This window comes from Acinonyx jubatus, chromosome A2 (assembly GCF_027475565.1).
Source record: "Acinonyx jubatus isolate Ajub_Pintada_27869175 chromosome A2, VMU_Ajub_asm_v1.0, whole genome shotgun sequence".
Lineage (NCBI taxonomy): Eukaryota > Metazoa > Chordata > Mammalia > Carnivora > Felidae > Acinonyx > Acinonyx jubatus.
In genome coordinates, this window is record NC_069383.1 from 44,967,530 (window position 1) to 44,973,529 (window position 6,000).

Consider the following 6,000-nt stretch of genomic DNA (forward strand, 5'->3'; position numbering starts at 1 on the left):
CCCATCCAGGTGGTCTCAATTTCTTTCTTGAGCATTGATTTGTTGATTACACAAGTTCCAATCATATCTTTAGATTTCAGGGTACAAAACTCCAGCTTCACCCACAGAGGTGTGGTAGATTTCTATCAGTTAAAAAAAAGGGGGGCCCTTATTGTAAAGGAAATATGAGATCTTCTAGGATTGAACGTGAGAAGAATGTTAGTGAAATTATTATAAGTCAAAAGAGGGATGCCTATGCAGGGGGCTTTTTATTTTTCAAATTGTATTTTGTAAAATATACATTGTAAATATACACTTTACAAAACTGTATTTTGTAAAATAAAATCGTATTTTATAAAATATATATATTCAGACTCACTGAAGAAAAGTTGCAGGAATCAGAAACACTCAGACCCGACTCAACTTTCATCAGTTGCCGTAACAGTGTTCATGGCAAAAGGATCTAGGCCTGGATCATGTGCTGTATTCAGTTGTCAGGTTTCTCCAATCTCCTTCAATTTAACAGTTCTTCAGTCTTTCCTTAACTTTTATGACTCCAACATTTCTGAAGGTTGCAGACTAGCCATTGTAAAAGATTCCTCAAATTGGATTTGTTTGTTGTCTCCTCATGAGTAAGCTCAGAGTGTGCATTTCTGACGTGTGTCACAGGAGGAATGCTATCCTTCCGAGTGCATCTCATTGCACATTACGTCGACTAGTTCCATTTCTAATGTTGTTAATCTTGAGCTTTGATATTTGCCACCTTTTTCCGTTGTAAAGTTACATTTTCCTCCGTTTTTACTAAATATTTTATGTGGTGACTATCCAAGATCTGTTGCAAATATCCTGTTCATCCTTCCACTTTAACCCACAAGTTTTTGTATTCCTCAATGTTTCTTACTGAAATTAACTAGTAATTGATTACTACTTAATAAGTAAATCCTGTGTTAGACTAGCAGTCAGACTAATGGGAATAAGACAGAGGAAACTACTTGAAGGTGGTTGTTTCCAAGTATCAAAAACAGAATAAGGGCTAAATATTGAAACATTTTGACAGATTTAATCTACTTTTTTTTTTTAAATCTTTATTTATTTTTGAGAGAGAGAGAGACAGAGTGCGAGTGGAGGAGGAACAGAGAGAGGGAGACACAGAATCCGAAGCAGGCTCCAGGCTCTGAGCTGTCAGCACAGAGCCTGACGCGGGGCTCAAACTCACGGACCATGAGATCATGAACTGAGCTGAAGTCAGATGCTTAACCTACTGAGACACCCAGGCGCCCCAGATTTAATCTACTTTATCCAAGGTTGACCCTGACTGAATCTTTGGTTGTTGACAATCTCATTCTTAAATTTAAAAATAACCATGAATGACACCAACTGGCCACCAGAGTGCATTGTAGAACAGGCAGTTTGTTGCTAAAGTCCAGGCTTTTGTGTTTTTCCCAAATCCAGTTTCAAAGTGAGGTTTCTGGGCTTCCACTCTGCTGTACTTACTGTTGAATCACACCACAAGGGTAGGTAAAGGGTTAAATTGTTATTATGTTACACTGATTTTTGACAAAGAGGAATCTATTTTCATTCACATTTTCTACTTGAGGTGCCCTTTTTTTACTGTAAAAAACTTAAGTATAAAGTAGATAAAAACAAGGGCTCCAGAATCAGATTTACCTGGACTCTAATCCCAATCAATCCTTTATTAGTTGTGTGAATTTAGGTGGCTACTTACTGTCTTTGGCCTCAATTCGCTCATTTGTAACTTGGGAAGAATAACCACCTCTTGGAATTGTAAAAATTAACGAAGATAATATATGTAAAGCATCCAGTATAGTTTCAATCATATAGTAAGTGCTCAATAAATGGCAGTAGTTATCGCTACTATTTAAAGAGACTCTGGATCAACTTATTTTTTTATCATTTTTCCACCACAGCAATTCCATTTCAACAATTTAAGCTACCTGCCACTTAGTCCATAACATTTCCTCTGAGAATTGAGCTCTTAGTTATCTTTGAATTTTTTATCACAAAGCACAGTGCTTGGGCAAAGGGACTCGAAAGATATTTGTTGAATTAAGTGGTGACAACAGAGTAGGAAGCTTTTTTATTTTTAGGATGAGACTGAGAAAGTGGCCTTTATTAATCAGAAAATGGCTGAACTTACAAAGCAATTAGTTTTACGTTTGGAATGAAAGAAGCAGGGAGATTTCAAATTTTGTTCATAGTTATCATTAATTCATTAATAAAGCTAACATTTGTCGAGCACTTACTTTGTGTCTGCCTTTCAGAAGCTCCCTGCTTGGCCAGAAAGATAGGAGGGATCTCCTAAGTGTGATACAGTGTGATGAATACGTTAGCTTTTGGAACATGTGGACGGGGGAGGGTGTGGGAGTGGGAAGTAAGGAAGGCATTTTGTCTCCTAATTGCTGCTCCTTGAGCCATGGGCCACATTAATACTTCCTCATGGCAACCCTATTATTTGTCATTAGTTACAGTCAGCCTCACCATCAACATCTCAAGAGGGTAGTAAGAAATGGGAAGGACCTTATTTTTGCCTCTACTGAATTGCCTGGAGAGCATCTCTTGGTGATTGCTGCTAGAAGTGTGACATTTAATTAGTGGAGAAAATTGAGTCAGGCAAGAGGCAACCTGTGCCAGCAAAGGGGTGAGAAAAGGACGGGGAAGAAGTGACATGCTCAGTGGGACGGTTTGCCCCAGGTTTTCTTCTAGATCCAGATTGGGTGCTCACCTTACTACAGGTGGAGATTGCAGAATCTTAAGGGATTTTCCATAGCGATGGGGACCACAGATGAGCCCCTATGGACAGCTAGAGGTGGAATGGAAAGAGGGGACTGTAGGTGCACAAAGGGAAGGGGAGAGTGATCACCTCCATTAGGAGGGGGTCAGGAAAGGCTTTCCAGAAAAGATAATCATTGAGCTGAGTTTCAGTGGTTGTTTGCCCAGGAAGGGGAAAAGCATTCCAGGTAGTGGGGACAGACTATGCCAAGGCACTGAAGTTTTCTAAAATGCCACCAAGGTGTTGGGCATAGTGTTTTAAAAGTTGCATGATGGACCCGTGAAAATACTGCCACACACACGTCACCCAGATTCTTTCCACTTAATAGGTGCTGAATTTCTGGGAAATGTCCCCCTAGAGGAAGGTTATGTAGCTTTCTGTCCTGTGGCCTGTTCCACAGCAGTTCCTCCTCATATAAACTCAAAGCAGCAAAAATAGCCTGATCTGTAAAGGGTTTTGTGTTGAGTGGATGTGTATTAAGGAGTGGTTTATGTAGTTCAGGGGTCAGGTACAATTTCAGTATTAGTAAAAGATGTTTTGCTGGGCAATCAGGTTTATTTCACGCTAAGCTCTGGGAGAACTGGAGCTTTCTGAGGTTTTCAGGAATTATTTAAGCGGGGTCTCTTGATCTAGGGGAAATGTTTTTCCTGAGAGGTGAAGAGACTCTGGTTTCTCTTTATGTGTTAGGAGGAAAAGGCAGGAGGTTTTGGAGTTAAGCACACTTGGTTTGCTTGTTGGCATTATCACTTTCTAGGCATTCGAGATGGAGTAAGTTACTTGTCTCTCCAGGTCTCAGTTTTCATATGTATATGTGTATGTGTATGGATATGTATACATATATAGAATTGGGAGGATATTATGTATGTCATAGGGCTGTTTTGAGCATCACCCTGAGTCTTTGTATGTATAGAATCTGGCCTATAGTGGGTATTTAACACATGTTAGGTCTTGTCCTTTCCTGAACTACTGCTGGGTGCTAGCCCAATGCACACTATGGGGAAACCACTCCCCACCCCATCACTGTTTCAATCCAGATAAAATCTAGTTAAAATAGACAACAAGAACATCTGAGAGAGGAGATTGTGGTTGAGTTGTGGAAGTTGAGGGGTCGGCCTGTAGAGTGGGTTCTGGGAACTGTAAAAGATGCTGTCAGTACTCCCTGCAATAGCCCCTTGGACCACCATGGAGGTCACTTTTAACTTGGTCAGCTTCTGCGTCAAATCAATTACCTACTCAAGCACACGATTCTGTTTGAAGGTTTTCTCTGGCCTCATACACATGCTATGCCTGGAAGTTACTGCCCCCAAGAGTGACTCTTGACTAACGGGGACAGGAGTTGATGGATAAAAATTCCAGCTCTCTTGCTTCTAGGTAGGGGTAATTCTCAGGTGTGTTCTACTCAGTCTCCTGGAGGGATCTCAATGGGGGGGAGCCCTAGCTGTCATAGCAGCATTAACGCATCCCGTCACATACTTCTCTGCTCCCCCACTTGCTTCCTGGGATGACCTCCAGAAGTACTATGTTCCCAAATAATTCTGTGCTTCCAGTAGCTGGGGCAGATCACATCACTACCGTGGGCCTACATGCTGCTCATCCAGGACTTCTTTGCCATCCCTGTGAGTGACTCACATGGAGAAACCAGAGAATATTGCCGACCAGAGGATGTGTGTTGTCATTTCTCCCAAAGCAGGAGGCTGCATCATTCACGGACAGACTGCATGTGGTGTTGGCCTTGGCACACAGAGAAAGAAGGAGAGCCATGGAGGTGGGTAGCATGATTTGGACTGGTGCTTAATTAAAGATCAGGTAGCCATCCTTGTGGACAACAAATGCTATATACTGCAGTCAAGCCACTCTACCAAAGTCACTAAAGTTTATGCCATCTTTACTCATGGCATCTTCTCTGGGCCAGCTATTTCCAGAATTAATAATGCTGCCTCTGTAGCTATCAACATCACAGAGACCATTCTACAAGAGGACAAAACAAAACATTGCTCTAAGATGCAAGTTACGGGTGTTTCAATGATTTTGGCGGAGGCAATCAGAAGGGCAGACAATGGTGCATGTCTCCTACTTGTTTAGCCATGGCCCTTCATATCTCCACGATATTATGATTTCATACGTGATATCTTGAATTAAATTTTTTTTCACTTCAGAATTCAGTAAAATATAGAATGATGACTATTAAAGCATCAGATCTCTGTTTTAAGCCTTGGAACGTATCTTTGTGGTTTTAGGAAACAGTGGCTAGGGATACAGGAATGCTCATTTGGTTTTTAACTGAACTTGAATGAGAAATGTCAGTGTCAGAGCGCCTGAGTGGCTCAGTTGGTTAAACATCCAACTCTTGATTTCAGCTCAGGTCATGATCTCACAGTCGTGAGATTGAGCCCCACATTGGGCTAAGCACTGATAGAGCGGAGCCTGCTTGGGACTCTTTCTCTCTCTCTCTCGGCCCGTCCCTTGCGTGCATGCTCTCTCTCACAAAATAAAAAAATAAACATTAAAACAACAACAAAAAGAAGTGTTGGTGCCATTTTGTCTTGTTGTGATGGGGAACTTTTACCTTTGTTCTTATGATAGTCTTAAGCCACAATCATATAATTGCACAATTTTCTTATACAATATAATCCCCTTGAGGAAATTCATATTTTACATACTTCTGAGGTTGTCAGAAAGCATTTTGTGTACTAGTTTACATGTAATAATAATATTATGAACATTCAAGTAAAGCCCAAATTAGTTCTCTCCTTTCAAGTGTACATTAGAAAATCATGAAATACCCCGAATGTTAACTTTCAGGGTTCAAATAAGCCAGTTAGCTATTTTGCTTAATTTAAACCGAATTTCATTTAGCTAAAAATGCCAGTGAATCATTTATTTTCTCATAGGAGTTAAACAAATCAGGCAATGTAATCATAAATAAATGTAGTTTTATGAATTACCTCTAATCCAACCGGGACATCACCGCAATTTTTAAAAATACCACTTCTAAAAACACGTGGTAAGTACCCACACTTACTTCACCTTCTAAGTCTTAAAATCCCAAAGTTCTGTCCAGCAATAGAGTTACTCTCTTCAAACTTATCATCAAATTGATGAGCAATTTCTGACTGCCTTAGTGGGTTGCAAATTGAAGCTGGAAGCTGTCCAGTATTTCTTAGTTTTTTGAGGTGTGCTCTAAAAATGCATCATTTTTTCCTCAATCGTTTTATGTTGTGGATTTTCCT

The 6,000-nt window shown here is 40.3% G+C and overlaps 1 pseudogene; it reads left to right on the forward strand.

The window, feature by feature from the left end:
* The first annotated feature begins 2,386 nt into the window (after positions 1-2,386).
* On the forward strand, positions 2,387-4,904 carry LOC113604250 (ribose-phosphate pyrophosphokinase 2-like; annotated as a pseudogene).
* Positions 4,905-6,000: the final 1,096 nt, after the last annotated feature.